General features: G+C 36.1%; 1 protein-coding gene and 1 long non-coding RNA gene across 4 annotated transcripts in view; one reads left to right on the top strand and one right to left on the bottom strand.

Moving 5' to 3' along the window:
* LOC125231018 (NPC intracellular cholesterol transporter 1) overlaps positions 1-17,721 on the bottom strand; it is a 138,671-nt gene that overhangs the window by 88,539 nt on the left and 32,411 nt on the right. The gene's annotated exons all lie outside the window — the stretch shown is intronic.
* Positions 13,599-16,100, top strand: LOC125231021. Its single transcript, XR_007177583.1, has 5 exons — positions 13,599-13,756; positions 14,270-14,413; positions 15,002-15,079; positions 15,213-15,339; positions 15,719-16,100. It is a non-coding gene; the product is annotated as an uncharacterized LOC125231021 (long non-coding RNA).

Raw genomic sequence — 17,721 nt, 5'->3', positions numbered from 1 at the left:
ATTAGTTAATCAAATATATATTCATTTTAGTAGAAAAATATATTTCAGTCATGTAAATTAAGAATAATCTTTAATTTCATAGATTATATTTTTTACCCGCTCATTTGGGTAGATACGGGTAAATACCGGGTGGATTGGGTAGATATGGGTATTTTCCCGGTATTTACCCGTCAGCGCCCATCTCTAGACATAACAAGCTTAGAATAAAACCTTAATGTCTTCATAAAGGTGTAATTTGTACATTTTAAAATTAATTTAACAAGACACACGACAAACATCTTTCGAAATTTCGTACTTAATAAATTTTGAACTTAGGTCAACTAAACGTAGGAAAAAGGTCGATAGTATTTTCGTACATTAGCAGTATTGTCCTTTCGGCTTCTTAAAAATAGGCCAATTAATCATAGGACATGCATCTGTAGGAATTTCGTACATTAGCAATTTTGATTTTCGATATCATGTCTTTCGGAATTTCGTACTTCGGACATTTGATTTTCGACATTGTGCTACGTACCCTTGTCAGGTATGTCTGTATATTTCGTCTTTGAAAACTTGTTGAATAAGCAGCAATTATATCCTAAGCTAATCAATCAATCAATCAATCAAATATTTTATTTCTTAGAATGTGGTACATTGTAGGTTGGTAATACATTTTTTGATCAGCACATCCTGCCACATACGGCATAGAAATATTAATGCATGCATGTCATAAAATCAAGTCACTTGCTTATATAAAAATTATTCTTTAAATATCATAATTATTAATTTTAAATAAAGTGTAATTATATTCAGGTTTCATAAAAAAAAAATACATTTATAATTAGTTCATATTCATATTATTTACAATTAGGCGGCATCTAAGAACTCTTTAATGGAGTAAAAACGTTTTTCAATTAAATATGCAACCAATTGCTTTTTAGGGTTCCGTAGTCAACTAGGAACCCTTATAGTTTCGCCATGTCTGTCTGTCCGTCCGTCCGTCCGTCCGCGGATAATCTCAGTAACCGTTAGCACTAGAAAGCTGAAACTTGGTACCAATATGTATATCAATCACGCCAACAAAGTGCAAAAATAAAAAATGGAAAAAAATGTTTTATTAGGGTACCCCCCCTACATGTAAAGTGGGGGCTGATATTTTTTTTCATTTCAACTCCAACGTGTGATATATTGTTGGATAGGTATTTAAAAATGAATAAGGGTTTACTAAGATTGTTTTTTGATAATATTAATACTTTCGGAAATAATCGCTCATAAAGGAAAAAAAAGTGCGTCCCCCCCCTCTAACTTTTGAACCATATGTTTAAAAAATATGAAAAAAATCACTAAAGTAGAACTTTGTAAATACTTTCTAGGAAAATTGTTTTGAACTTGATGGGTTCAGTAGTTTTTGAGAAAAATACGGAAAACTACGGAACCCTACACTGAGCGTGGCCCGACACGCTCTTGGCCGGTTTTTAAATTGATGAAATTGAAGGTTTCTTATTTCAGACGGTATTTTATTGAATATCCTGGGTGCCATTCCAAAGAAGCTATTTCGCATTAATGCTGTTTTCATGAGTGGAACATACAACTGACCCTCATATTGAGGACGTATAGGTAGCCTACGTTTCTGTGTTACATAAATAAACAAGTCAGGATTTCTTTTTAAGAATTATCGCATGGTAACAGCTCAAATGCCCCGTCCATTCCAAATGTCGAACCTGCCAATCGTTAGTGATACCCTCCTGGTTTGGGCTTACCGCGAATAACAAAGCTTGCGAATTTGATCAGATAGACTGACAGAGAAAGATTTGCGAACTCAGAGTTCGTGGTAGGCCCTCTGGTCACAGCTTGTACATTTGACCTTTGAGAGCTCGTTGAGATAGCACGTTACGGCCTAAGTCTAGATAACATTGATGACTGTGAACGGCTTATTTTGCCGTGATAACTTTATTTGAGGCATACATTGTTGTTTAATGGACCGATAAGGCTGTGATTTTGTTAATTGAATGAATCTTTATTTCAAGTCAAGCAACTATATAAATACCAAGTATTGAATGAAGGTCGATCTTGATATTTCACAGTTCTTCGATATGAATTGAAATGTAGTCGCTTTACATTATATTTTTTCAAAAAGCATGACAACTTGGTAACAAAGCCCGAAAGTAACATAACAGCCTTGGTAACAGAGTCTGTTCGGCAAGTCAAGAGTCATGAACCGTATGGGGTCCAATACATTCCACGACCACGACCCTTGACTTTCCGAGCAGACTCTATAAAATCATCAAGTTTTCAACGAAAATAACATAAATCTTATATTCAATTCAATCTTTTTGTTACTATTACGTTAAAGTATTCATTTTGCGCTAAGTGCTAAACAGGATTCTGTTCTGATCTATAGGTAGTTTTAAAATTCCTCTTTCTCTAGCCTTCGTCTGCCCATACCGAACACGACACATCGCACCTTTAGAATAATACCGACCTACGTGTTCATACAACTTGTATGAGAATTAGGTCGATACAATTCTAAAGGTGCGACATATCGTTCTAACCTTAAACAACCAACAACGAAACAAGGCCTAGTTCAATGCAGCCTAAACTAGGACTCTGTGACGTCACTCGCACTAAATATAGGCACTAAGTACGGCTGACCCAGTTCACTTGGTGCCCTTGGTGGGAAACTGCTTAATCCAACTTGGATGTGTGCCAGGACCTTGAAAGTGGGTTGAATATGCCTGATTGTCTGAAGACATGCATTGGTGCCTTTTAAAAAGGTAATTTTCTAAACTGTCCATTCTGGCCAATAAGTCAGGCCCAAAGGGAATATTAAATATTTGTATTTCAGGCACTTGCATATTGGGACATTTGGGACATATCCAATCCACGTCACCGAGTTCCACGACCCAATGTACAGTCAACCAATCTGAATCCTAGGCCACTGAAGAACCCTTTCACAGTTAACGTCAAAGTGACTGTCATAGTAAATAAAGGACGGCGTCAATACGAGAGGGTTCTAGAGTGACCGAGGATTCTAATTGTTTACTGTACAGGGCCTCAAATTTTTTGAAGCTACTTTTGACTCAGATTCTGCAAATCAAGGGTGAACAGGGATCTTCTGGGCGAGCTCACTCCATCGTAGGCTACGTCTTTGCCTTTGGCTAGTCTGTGGTCAAGAGTAAGCCCATTCATAATAATAAAAAAAGATCCTGTATTACAGCTGAAATCGAAAGGAAGGGAACATTCTATTTTCGCGGTAAGCAGTACTGACGTATTTTCAGGAGAATTAATACTAGTGCCGAAAAGATAATGTCAAATGTAGGCTAAAATTGGATAAAGCTACTTTCGACAGTTTCGACTTTAAGACCCCTTCCAAATACATCAAATCAAATCATATTGGTATGGTATTAGTTCAATCAAGGAAATGCCTTAACATTTCGGTATTGAAAATTAACAGAGTGGTATAAATCGAGGTTATTTTTACTCCGAACAATTTTATACCAAGAATGAAAGCCATTAAACCGGGATTTTCCACTTAACTTCAATACCTCCCGCCGTGACTGAATGTTAATGATACAAAGATACTATAAATAACCTTTGGTATCGGATCCGGGCAGATTGATTTTCATCCAATCAGGTTATATAAAAGCGCCCGGTTCCGATGAAGCTTTATAAGATCCGATCAATGATGAAAGTCTGAAAATCTGAATAATGGCGGGTCTAAGCCGACCGGTCGGTTTTCTTGAGCTTATTGTATTGTACAAAACAAAGTTATTGTATTAATAATTATCAATATATCATTGAATTAAAGTCTATATCCCAATGCTGCTTACGCTAAGTGAATATTCCCGAAATTGAATGATTGTTTTTTTTTTTTTTTTTTTTTTATGGGATAGGAGGCAAACGAGCAGACAGGTCGCCTGATGGTAAGCGATCACCGCCGCCCATGGACACCCGAAACACCAGAGGTGTTGGAGGTGCGTTGCCGGCCTTTAAGATATATATCTGATAAAATGTGATATTGAACTTTTTAAACGTTTCATATGTTTGTTTATCAGACCCTCGGCATGTAAGCGACATGGCAACTAGCAACTGTACGGTAGGTGAGTACCCGACAACGTTAAAATTCAAGGCATCTGTTCCATTTACCCATATTTTCCTTAAAACACGTCCCGAACAAGATCACCTTCGCCGGTGAACTTGGAACTACAAACTGTATATGCCCACACGGCTTAACGACTTATTACGTGGTAGAAGAGGAAACATAACACAGATGGTGCGATAAATAAAAAATTGTACACAATATTGTATGAAATACCTATAAGGACACAACACAAAATTAATTTAAACGGAACAAGATCTTGAAGGGAGTTATTATATAGTTCGAGTTTGACTACGCGCCTGCATATGAGACTTAGCAAAAAGAGATTTTGGTACATGCCTTATTTTATCGATCGGTAGAACTTGTTGGCATTGGCATTGACCTGACACTAACATATTAGCTAGCTTGCTCGATATAGAAAAACGTATAAGAAGTCAAACTTTATTTTTAACTATGTGGTAATGCTGTTACGCATAACTCATCATATCCCTAAAGTAGTTGCCTTCAAGTTTTTGTTTTTTCTACCTACTTATCTACCTTTGGAATTGAATAAGAACGGTTACAAGCACATAGTTGAATGAATAGGTCATTCAGGATAAAAGAATGAAATGGTTTGTGTTGTATCAAAAGTCAAAAAGCTCACGGAAGTAGGAGACAGCTGTGATTACACACTTAAAAGAGAATAACTCTTCAGTCTTAGCTTTTCTGCACGGGAAGCATGATCGCGCGATAGACGATAAAATAGCAGGCCGTCCCTATGGCACTATTTGTACGTGCGATAGGGACGGCCTGATATTTTATCGTCTATCGCGCGACCATGCTTCCCGTGCTGTAGTAAATTAAAATATCTTCTTTTTCGTGGGTCTCCTTTTTTGGATTCGATTAGAATTTGAAAGGAAGTCTTTCCAAGTAAATTGTTTTCGTCTAGACAAAGTAAGTTACCTCGTGACTAACTGCTATTAGTTTACACGTAAGACTTTTTGCAAATCGATTTCATGAATCAGTTAAAGGGAAACTTTGTTGAAATGAAACTATGTAGACCGATCGGCTGAGCTGAGATTAACTGCCAACCACAATCTTGTGATGAATATTATTTAAGAAGCCCACTGACTATCAGTTTACGGGACGGTAATGGCCTGTCAGTTATTCGGAGCTGTTACTTTTAACTTCGAACTCACAGTCCGATATTTTCCAGCGAACTGATAGTAAGTGGACCCATAGGAAGCAGAATATGCAGTTGTTTTTCGATGAATATAGTAGATACCGAACTAAATAGGTACTTACTGAACCTATACTTTATCAATTATCATAGATTATTATAAAATAGTATTCAACTATCACAATTTTTTTTGAATGGGGCATATTTTTAAGGTAATCTTGGGCATTGGTTGATCATAATGGTTTATCTTTTTTTTACTAAATCATACCTATAAACGCATCACAGACCGAAATAGGACAAACCTACATAAACTATGTCTCGGTAGCCGACTGAGCATTAAATGGAAACACGTTTCAGCTTTACGATCTAGCTTTAGGCTATAAACTGTCTGCAGTTATGCCTATAAACACTGAACTTAGAAGTACCTACATGTCTAAGAGGGTTGGTCAAAAAGTTAGCTGCTAAAAATCTACTTTCATTGATGCTGCTTGAATAATATGTTTTATATGTGGAGGCGTTTTTATGGAGGTTCTAAGCTGTGGCTGGATACCGTGAAAGCGGACATGAAAGAGAATCTGACACCTGAGGGCGCCGAAGACCGAGTTAATTGGCGAAAATTGAGTCACAAGCGGGTGCTAGGGCACTAGACTGGGAAAACGCTAGGTTAAAGAGAATATATTTTCCCCTCACTAGCTCGGAAACACGTGTTTTGTCCTTTAATACCATCAGCGGGTAAAAATGCATTTTATCCACTAGTGGGTAAAATAATTTGACCTTGAATAAAATCAAATTAACTGCTTTAAAATTGACAAAAGTAGGTGAATCTAGTAATAAAGATGATTTACCACCTGTGAAACTACTGGAAGCAGTGATAAACGCATTTTTTGCACTGTAGTTTCCTCGCTATAGTGAGGGGAAAAGTTAAAAGTGTTACACTGGGGTGCAAATGTATTTTACTTCTCGTGTGTTAAAAATCTCGCTAGTTCAGGATTCTATTCTCGAACCACTCGCTTCGCTCGTGGTTCAACTATAGAATCCTTTCACTTGCTCGTTTTTCAATTCAACACTCGGCGTTAAAATACAACTTTGCCCCCTTGTATAACAAATAACTATTGTGAAAAATATTTCAGTAGACACTGTAGACAGTTAGGCCCTTATTTGTGTCCAATTTAATTCAGAAGACTTGCTCCATATTTCCTACTTTAACACTTCAAGAGCTTATCAACTTGACCTTTACAAAATATACGACTAGTGCGCAGTTTTTTTTTGTTACATCATCATCTAATCCGATGGCTTAAAAGGAGCTAGATAATGCTATGACCACACATTTCTGGCGTTCAAATATTGATTTTAATCTCATCGTTCCCTTGAACTTGCAGTTCTAACTTTATGCTTTTAATCACTATAAAACCTGCTTTGTTACTAACTTCGCTCACGATAAAGCTTAGGGCGTTCGTATTTTGCCATTATCATGCGACAGCAGCATCTTTTTGCTTTTAGTAGAAGCTTTTAGTGTAAGCTGGAGAAGTGAAAAGTGTCCACCTGTCCACTAGTAGGGATTTAATATTTTCTCCGAGCTTTCTTTACGAGTTGGGGAATATGGGAAAGGAGTCACGGCTTTGTCTTCATTACAAATATTCCTATTTTGTAACCTCATAGGCATTGAATATAAAATGGTGGAAACGAGGATTCTGTCACTAATAATCAATTTAAAATACATCCCGAAATCTCGAGGGTTCAAACTGTTTACAGAGATTGGTGTCAATGGGTTATCCGTTTTTTGAGTAACTTAGTACTTCTTAATCATGTTATTAGGTTGATATGATTTGACCTAATAGCTTGTTATACGTATAATGAACTTCTAATTACGACGTTCCGAACTCTTTACAGCGTTCGCTCGTAGTCGTAGCCAAAGATCAGCGTTTTTTTAGTAAGTATCGCGCTAACCATACAATTTTGTAGGCGTTCTTGTGAGCGTCAGGACCCCTGGACCACTACAGATATTTGATGTTTAGTACATACTAAAATTTAATACCTATTTGATACTATTTGGTACCTGAGTACATATATTTGGTACCTCCTCTGATATCGAAAAATCGAGCGAATAAAGTGGCCAGACGAATTGACGTCAGGATGTCTGGACCATTTTTGGTTTACATAGTTCTAGACAACACTACTAATTGATATCTTAGTCAATATTTACTACCTATTTGGTACCTGTCAATATATTTTTTTCAAATTTTTTTGGCGTACCAGAAAAAAGTTATGATGGAATTTAAAGTTGTGAGCCCAGCCGTGGCGTTGAAGTATGTAGCGCCTGTCAAAAGAATAGAGGCAAATCCGCCTGCCCTCCTGCGCGTCAACTTAAATAGGAATTTATTTTTAGGCACTCTCATCTCTACTGACTAGTGGCATTAATAGTCGAAATATAAAAGTAATTAGTGTAATTACACTAGTTTTCCATTTTCCTCCTGAGAGAACCTCCTACTGTCTCAATAACGTCTAATGTCATGTCATGTCCCTGAGAGACATCTCCTGGCGGAGAAATTTGTAAATCAGTTTACCCCTGACTAGGGCTTGCAATATCGGACGATTTTCAATTCCGGAACTGGTTTTCGAGATTGGACTTCAATTCCGGAATTCCGGAACTAGTTCCGGAATTGAACAATTTTTTTTGGTTTGGTTTTCTGGTGGGTTTTTGATGAAATAATACAATTTTAAATTGAAATTTATTATAAATCGACGTTTAAGACAATAACTCCGTACCTGAAAGGCATATAACACTGAAATTTTCATTTTAGTAATTTTACAGGAAAGCCCATTTTGTGTCAAAATCGGTCTTGCAAGGTATTTCGAACTACAGTTAACGATACAAACGAGGTTTTAGTGCCAGTTTTCTGATAGTGGTCAACGTTAAAGTTATTTTTTTATCCATTGTCTATCGAAATAATATAAAAGTAATAATTTACAAGAATGGCATAGCGTCTTGTTCACGTAACTGTAATAAAAGAAATATTGAATTACCTTTATCAGATTCGAGTAGGGACAAAAGATATCCAAGCTAGCCCAAAAAGACAGATTTTATGATTTATTCCTAGGTACCTACATACAACTTAATTTTTTGTAAAAAAATAAATCATTATTTTCGTATTCATCATTTTCCATACATTTGCTTCTCAAATCTTTTGATTTTGAGGTAAGTGGTAATAGACTTAGATAGAGTTTAGTAAAATATGCACACGTCTTTGTGAAAAGTGTATAAAGTAACTACGACTTGCTTGTGCTTGTGAATGAATGTAATACCAAATACTACGATTTGCGTCTGAACTTTCTTAAGTTTCTTTATGCCTAAAATGTTCAGTGCTATGAGAAAAGAAGTAACATTTTGAGTTTATGCCGCTTTAATACCGATTAATTTAGATTATTACTGAAATTTAAGTTCGATCTAATAAATTGAGCATAAATAACGCTAATAAAATAATAATGTACCTAATGTTATTTATTTATATTTAATTGTCCTTCAGTATTCGAGCATAACACTCAACTCCCGGCTAGTAATTTTAAATTATCACAAAACACAACTGTCTATAACACATATTTACTTTAAACTGATTATATATTTCACTCATTAGCTAAAACAATTGAGAGCAAAACCAGAAAGTGACAATGGTATAATATTAGGGTTAAAACTACACTATCTCGCTCTAACTAGCCCTGGATGCAACCCTTTGGTCCTAAAATAGGCACTACCTGAATCCGAGCAGTGTCTAACTTAATGAATTTACATATCTTTTATAGACGCGGTGGTAGTTTTGTAAAATAACCAGGCTGATATTACACGTTTTCGTCCAAAAATATATCTTTTTTCAACTCCGGAATTTTCGAGATTATGTGTTTCAATTCCGGAACTGTAATATCGGAAAAATTGTCCGAAATTCCGGAATTTCGAGATTCCGGAATTCCGGAATGCAAGCCCTACCCCTGACAGCCGGTTATTTTTGCGACTGTTCAGCAGCTGTAGAGCTGTATGGCAGATTTGGCGGCATTGTGGTTGTAGGTACTGATAGTAGATGATTGATTTGATGTTTGTATTTATTCTTAATTCATAATAGACACTAATCGATGCAAAAAACAAATGTTACCGAAAGCAGTGGTTTATTTATATGATAAACCCCTATAACGGAGCTCGTGGACCATAGACTGGTCCACATCATCAAAATACATCCTATATACCAATATTACCAATGACGCTGTTAATTATAACAGTTTATGCTATTTCCCCCCTAGAATTTGCCCAACTGTTGCCACGTGTTTAGGTCTCTCAGGAGGAAAATGGAAAACTAGTGTAATTACACTAATTACTTTTATATTTCGACTATATTAATGCCACTAGTCAGTAGTAGAGATGATGTGCGAGTGCCTAAAACTAAATTCCTATTTAAGTTGACGCGCGCAGGAGGGCAGGCGGATTTGCCTCTATAATTTTGACAGGCGCTATATACTTCAACGGCACGGCCGGGCTCACAACTTTAAATTCCGTCATAACTTTTTTCTGGTATGCCAAAAAAATTTGAAAAAAATATATTGACAGGTACCAAATAGGTAGTAAATATTGACTAAGATATCAATTAGTAGTGTTGTCTAGAACTATGTAAACCAAAAATGGTCCAGACATCCTGACGTCAGAATGTCTGGCCACTTTATTCGCTCGATTTTTCGATATCAGTGGAGGTACCAAATATATGCACTCAGGTACCAAATAGTATCAAATAGGTACTAAATTTTAGTACACTCTAAAAAATGAAGGCCAACTAAGAGCAGTTTTCTCTTAGTTGACGTTAAGTTAATCACTACAATTACGATCTTATACAATTCAAATAAAGCTGATTACTAAAACAATAAAGGAATGTATGATTGAACTAATAACTTAGGTGTTTTGTTATTCCTAACCAATGAACACCTTGAATCAATTATTAACTTGTTAGGCAAAACTATGTAACATAGGTTGATTCAATCCTGAACTAGTTCATTAAAACAGATAAGTATGTTAATAGTTCTGAACATTTTTATAGTAAATTTGATTATTTTATCTTTGTTGATTCAAATAAGATTAGGTATTTGAAACAACTAAACATAGGTAGATTCAATCCTGATCGAATTCATTAAAACAGATAAGTATGTTAATGGTTTTAAACATTTTCATAGTTGATTTGATTATTTTGTCTGTTGGTTCAAATAAGATTAGGTATTTGAAACAACTAAACGTGTAGGTACATTCAATCCTGAACTAATTCATTAAAACAAATAAGTATGTTAATGGTTTTAAGCATTTTCATGCTTAATTTGATTATTTTGTCTTTGTTGATTCAAATAAGACTTGGTATTTGACATAAACTAAATCTAGGTTGCTTCAATCCTCAACTAATTCTTTAAGACAGATAAGTATGTCAATAGTTCTAGACATATAAAATTTTGAAACAACGAAGATACATTTCTCAATCCCATTATGATCAAATTGTTGTATCAATTACGAAATGAATTGAGTTCTACTAAGAATGAATTGTTAAATCCATTATCATAATAAACAAATTAAATAATTGGTAATCTGATCAATCAAGTGAATAGTAGGGGTAAGCGTTTGTACATCCGCCTTCCGCCCGCGCCCCTCCCGCAGCGCGTGCGAGTGTTGCCAACTCGGAATAAAATATACCAGATCTGGGATATTTTCACGGCTCTTTCATCGAAAATTTTTATTTAGCATTGGGCACATATTTTTACATATTTGGTCTAAGGCATCAACTTGAAAGCAACCATATTTGTCATCGCCATATGGTATTCAATTTTATTATGAATTTTCGTGTGTGGCGGACGTCAATGTAATATAACAATTTTCAAAATAAATGGAAGGGTGAGTTATTTACGGATTGCCATGCTGATCCTATTAAGCTAACCATGCTTTTCATATTTGATAGCCCACTATGAAAGTGTTGTCAGAATCGTTAAAGTTATTTAATAATCGCAATAACGCTTGCACACTGTTATCAAAAACGCTGCAGCGTTAGCATAGCCGGACTCGATATGGGTTCAGTTTTGTATTCTTCATGAGTATCCAAGTCAGGAACGGATCCACCCCTTCCCAGAAAAAATGCTATAATTGGCTCAGCTCAGACGCAGTGCCGGATAAAGCAGCGCAGAGCCTGTAGCAAGTTCTATCTAGAAGCCCTAAAGGGTGAAGCCACACTAGAGCAATTTCGGTTACGCTATATATATACGCGTGATCACGTGACTCGGCGTGGCGCGTGAGGCTTCATCTTAAAGTGCAAGGATTTTAAGCATATAATTATATAGGTACATGTTAAGGCAGAAAATTCAAGCATTCCAAGGCTTAGATTGCTTTAGTATATTTATTTAATTTGTCCTAATTTGCGAGGAAATGAGGAGAAATAATCAATAAATTATGACTTATAATATACATACATACATACATACAATCACGCCTGTATCCCATGAAGGGGTAGCACATGAATCTACTCGTTTCAGTGCCACTCTTGGCAAATAAGGGATTGAAAGAAAACGAAACTGAGACATTGCAGTGACAGGTTGCCAGCCTCTCGCCTACGCCACAATTTAACCCATAGGTATCCCACAGTCGCCTTCTACGACACCCACGGGAAGAAAGGGGTTGTGAAATTCTTAACCCGTCACCACACGGGCAACATATAATATATTACTTACAATATATTGACACTGGGGCTAATATATATTTTTATTGACTTATAATATAGTTTTCAGTACAGATGTTGCGTTTTTTACGCACTAGTGTGAAAAGTGATTCATTTCTTGTCAGGTCGAAACTTCGGAGGACCATCTGTACTGAAAAACGTCGTACCATACACGTGCGAAAAGGAAATTCGTAACTCGTGTTGATTTAGAACACTCCCTTCTGTTGTGTTTTAATTTATTGCCACTCGTTTCGAACTTCCACCTTTTCGCACTTGTATCGTAATGTACTATTACATAATTATGGTATGTATTGTAAAACGTTGTACGATACATGTACGAATAGAATAAGTATTATAGGTAATTCACTACTCCTGTCGATTTAAAAAACTCTCTTCGTTCGTGTTTTAATCACAACTCGTTTCAAATTTCCCATTTTTCGCACTTGTATCGTAATTTACTATTGATTACTTTACTATTGATTACTATCTATTAGTTAAAATAAAAATTCCATCAAATATATTGCTAAAAAACAACAGACTCGTAACCAAATAACAAAGGTGAATTTTACTGCACATTAGGTATCATTTGACGGCATTTCAATTTTAGATAGGTACTGAATTATTTTTAATCATTTATGAATTATTTTTAATCATTTATTTTAAGTACCTTTATGCCTTTAATTCGAGGTAGACTCATTTAAAAAAAAATGTTAACGTATTTTAGACATCTTCTATACATTAGCCTAGCGTTTTTCAAAATCGGAGTTGGCAACACTGACGCCGAAGTGATTTGTCAACGCGTCTTGTGTTAATTTTTTTGCGGTTATCTATCACATCACAGATCTAACAACTTACAAGTTCCATGGAGTAAGTGATCGAATCTTTAAAAACATGGGAGTTGGAGAACTTAATACGAAAATTCACCAGTAAGTACAATGTATTTTTTTCATTATTTAGTCAAGTTGCTAATGACACGAGGCCAATAGCTTGCTGGGCTGCGGCCCCGGCCGATAATGGATGCAATCTCGTAATAATACACATTTAAATTTCTTGTCTATAAAATACACATTTAAGTTGGCTCAATTTTCGTTGAACGTCCGGCAAGTGCTGTTCGCGGCGCGAGCCGATTTAGACTTGGTATGGTAACTATAGTTCCGTCAAAATGAGAGAGACCGGAATTATTTTTGCGAGGGGATCTTTAGCCCGAGTCAAAATCGGGCGCAATCGCCCGTTTGAGTGAGTTTTGATAGTGATTCTGTTGTGTATTTTCTTATAGTTGGATAGTTTCTAACAAAGCGTTGCATATTTTCCAGCCCCGGAATCGGACGCTAATAAAACCATGTTCCGATGGTAATAGGCGACGCCCAGCGTGCCCGGGTGTTGAAATAAGTGCAAAACTGCTCTCCGCTCGCCTTTTGTCCACCAACGGTAAATTGTACATTCTTTAAAAACCTTGTCAAATTGTCACTTAGGTTATGTGTAATTCCAAATTAGCAGTAGGTCGTTTCACAGAACGTGTTGACGTTCGGAATTCGAATTCCGGGGCAATTCCCTTGTCCTACGGGCGATCCAAGTCTCACGGACGCCGTCTTTGGAATTTTACTTAAAGACTGGTATACACATTTCAGGGTTTACGCCGCGTCGCCTAATCCTCGCGCCGGTCGCCAGCATTCCCCGCTGTGTTCCGGTAACCTACAGGCGGCAAGCTGACGCTGCCGTCATCCACACGACACCATCTCTGAGGCGGCTGACGTGGCAGTCGTGGTGGTCTGAGGCGGCTGACGTAGCACGTTTGAGGTTAGACCTTTCCAATCACTCTTATCTACATCATCGAACCGGCATAATTATGGTTCTGGCACCCTCCGTGTTACTATACCTTTTATTTTAATATCCGCCGTACACCGTTTCTACCCGTAGTTTTAACTCAAGAGTTCGCTGATCCACGTTTGTTCCCTTAAATAATTTAAAACCTTAGTCTCATGTTCAAGTGTAGCTAGCCCTCGGCTCTGTAAACTTAGTAAATTAGAGAGTAATTTCATAATATAAGGCAAGGCTCAGTGGAGTCCTTTGTAATAGATTAATTAACAGAGAAATAATTACCTTTTGCCCTTAAGAGTTGTTTCAATTTTAAATCTTACATGTCTGCTAGCATAATGGCCCCCCAATTATAGATATTGTAGCAATATTGAAAAATATTAACTTTGAGTTAAAAAAAGATGTAATACGGTTCCTCTAGGGCCAAATATTTTTCCACGCTGTTCATAATTTTGTAGTATGGTATGTGATATTAATTGTATCATTCATTTCCAGACCCTGATGGATTTTTCTGAGTTTAACATAAGCACAGACCTAATAGTTATAGAAACTTCAGAAAAGGAAAACTTGTCCTCGGAAAAGGAAAATGTGCCATCTGCAATTGCTGAGAAAAAAGCAGAGCCCAGTTATAATTCCAGGGTAAGCAGTTTCTAACAGACTTCTTTACCTAGAAGGAGGAGGTTCTGTATTTTATTGTAAAAAACATTATAAGAATTACAATTCAATAAATGAATACTGCATAGGCAGACCAACATACCAGAGAGAGATTTTATTCCAACCATTTTTGAAGTAACATACTCATCTTATCACAATAATATTTTTAATATAACTGCATTGTTAGGCAAGATACCGGGCTGGCCTAGCGAGTAGTGACTAAGTGACCGTCCCTACTAAGCCGCAGTTCTGGGTTCGAATCCCGGTAAGGACATTTATTTGTGTGATGAGCACAGGTATGTTCCTGAGAATCCTGAGTCATGGATGTTTTTTATTTATATAATTATTTGTTTATTAATTATATCGTTGTCTGAGTACCCACATCACAAGCCTTCTTGAGCTTACTGTGGGACCCAGTCAATCTGTGTAAGAATGTCCTATTACATTAATTAATTTATTTATTATTATGATACATTATACTGTGAGTGTATAGGTTATGACTGTAATTAATTGTATTATAATTATATTAATTAAAGAGGCAAATGAAAAGTAAAGTTTCTAAATATTTTTCAGATTGTGGAAAAGTCATTGGACTCTGCATCACTATTTTGAAAATATTCTGCTCTCAAAAAACCACAAGGATATTCTTTGGTAAATATAATAACATTAACTACCTAAGTCACTTTTTACTATGTAACTTTAAAATAATTATTATATGTATAACTTAATACTGCATTCGTTTCTTTTTACTTTTTGTTTTTAATTGTTTGTTTTATCATTCCAGCGGCTTAACGACTTCAAAAGCACATGAAATTTACTAGGACAATTTGTTTATAAATTTTCCATCAATGAAAATAAATCTTCAGGAACAGCTGAAATACAAAAAGTCGAACTTACTGCACTTACCAATTGTAAGTATATGATAAAATTGATAAAGCAGATGTTGTCTATGTTAAAATAGTTAGTTTCACCACACCGACTGGCAAAGGCTCTCTTTAGTCTTCAAAAACAGATAGCAAAACTGCATTTTGTCCACAAGAGTGCAAAGAAATTTCATACAAATTTTAACTGGATGTCTCAAGCTTGATAGATTTGATTTAGTTAGATGTTTTACAGTTAATATTTTGTTTGTGTCAGTGTAGTGTAAAATTTTGTATTTCACTCGGTGGCAAAGTTTGTTTAACCTTCGTGGCTCGTTTCAGTTGCCCCACTGTTCACTTACCCGCATTGATCTTTCCTTATATTATATCGTTTGTAATAATATTTTACTAACTAGTCCCATTTTTATAGCGCCCTATGAGGAAACAACGAATATAGCCGGATTTCTCACCATTCCATTTTTGCTGAACACTGCGGCAGTCCGCCAAAAGAAGAAGCGAGGTTCCGGTGCAAGTCAAAATTGGAAGCCCAGTAAAATGGAAGTAAGGGAAGGTTTCATAAAGCATATCCGCTCTAGTGTAGAAATTAGCCAGACCATCGAACTTCGCATAGCCACACTTCAAAAAATAGGATTGTCATGCCAGCCATACATAATTGTTGTGGGTGAGTCTCTTGAAAAAATCGAATCATTTCTAGTTGTTGTCAGCAGATCGATAATCTATGAAAGACAGTCCATTATGAACGCAGTAGATACGTGCTACAAAATATATAATACAATGAAAATATAATACATTGTACTTACTGGTGAACTCTGGTATTAAGACGATACAGGAGTGATCTATTCACAACAACAATCGTGTGGACACAGTGAGTGCAGTGTGCTTACCTCCATCGGTCGACACAGCCGTGCTACCAGAACTCTACACAACAACTACAGCAGCAGACTGCTCTGCGCCCCCCTCCCCCGTCCTATCAGCGCGCGCGCAGCGGGCGGAGCGGCGAGCGGCGCGTTCAGTTTGCGGAGTCTAGCCGTCGCGTGAACTCCTATACGCCTGAAGAGGGGCCTCCGAATTGGCCCGAAACATGTCGCAGCAATAGCGATATAATAACGTGAGTACAACCGTATTTCAATTAATTATTTGAATATGTCTCACGGAAGTTTAACGTGTATGAGTGATCTATTCTCCATACAAACGCTCTCGACTATTTCCTCCCTGGTTTTTCAAGATACAGCAATGATTTTTTTCAAGACAGATTATAATAATTTTTATCTGTGTCGGACCGTTTTGATTTTTTGAGATTCTTATTTTTAAAGACGCTAGAGCCCATCGAAAATTTTCAAAAACGGTGTTATTGATTATGGCGTAAAAAAGGTGTGGTATTCAAAATTGGTAACAATTAGCCACAAAAACTGAACGGTCCGACACTGATTATTTCATTGTTATTCAGATTCTCAAATTTAGTTACGATTGACTTAATTTTGAAGGGGGAAACAGTCGAGAGCGGAACCTCGATTTTAAAGATTTTTTTCGCAATATTTTTTAACTGAGTTCTTAATGGACATTTTTTTTCGATAAATCTAGTTAATAACACTTGTATATTAAATTTGAATTCCCAAATTGAAAGGGGGCTCCTTTCCATTTTAGCATTTTCGCTCCTGTAGCGTCTTAAGTTCTCCAACTCCCATGTTTTTAAAATTTCGATTTCTTCCTCCATTGAACTTGTAAGTTGTTAGGTTAGCTGTGATGTGATAACCGCCGCAAGAAAAAAACTATTTATTCTAAGTAGGTAGTAGTAGTAGGTGCCAAGTATATTATTAATAAATGTCATTTTTTTATAACTTTTGTTTTATTTATGGCGTTATTCATAAACGCATCACCAGCCTGAATTAGATACGAATCGTTTTATGTTATCTGTCAAGTTAACGTATGTATTTGTAAATAGGTATAAAACATAATTTGTCTAATTCAGTCCCGTGGTGTTTTATGACAATTATCAATAAGGGGTTGTTGTCTTAGTAAATGAGACAAAGTAAGTCATAGTACAATTGAACATGAATGATAGTACTGAACAAGCTTCTCAGTTGAAATGTATAACAAAACAAAGATTCAAATTGAACAATATCATAGTTCACTCTCACAAAGTGTGTATATCGATGTAATCATGTCCTTAATTGAACTTATTTGGTTTTAATGGTTACTACAGTAATGCCTCATGTTAATATTGACCTACATCTTGGTTGAATCGATTAAACAATTCATGTTCAAATAGAAAAATATCTTAGTTCAGTCTCACAAGGTGCGTAAGTAGATGTAATCATGTTCTTAGTTGAACTTATTCGGATTAAATAGTTAATACAGTAATGCTTCATGTTAATATTGACAGATGTCTTAGTTGAATTGATTAAACAATTA

This window comes from Leguminivora glycinivorella, chromosome 11 (assembly GCF_023078275.1).
Source record: "Leguminivora glycinivorella isolate SPB_JAAS2020 chromosome 11, LegGlyc_1.1, whole genome shotgun sequence".
Classification (NCBI taxonomy): domain Eukaryota; kingdom Metazoa; phylum Arthropoda; class Insecta; order Lepidoptera; family Tortricidae; genus Leguminivora; species Leguminivora glycinivorella.
Note: the sequence above shows the minus strand (reverse complement) of the source record. Positions and strands in the feature narration are given on the sequence as shown.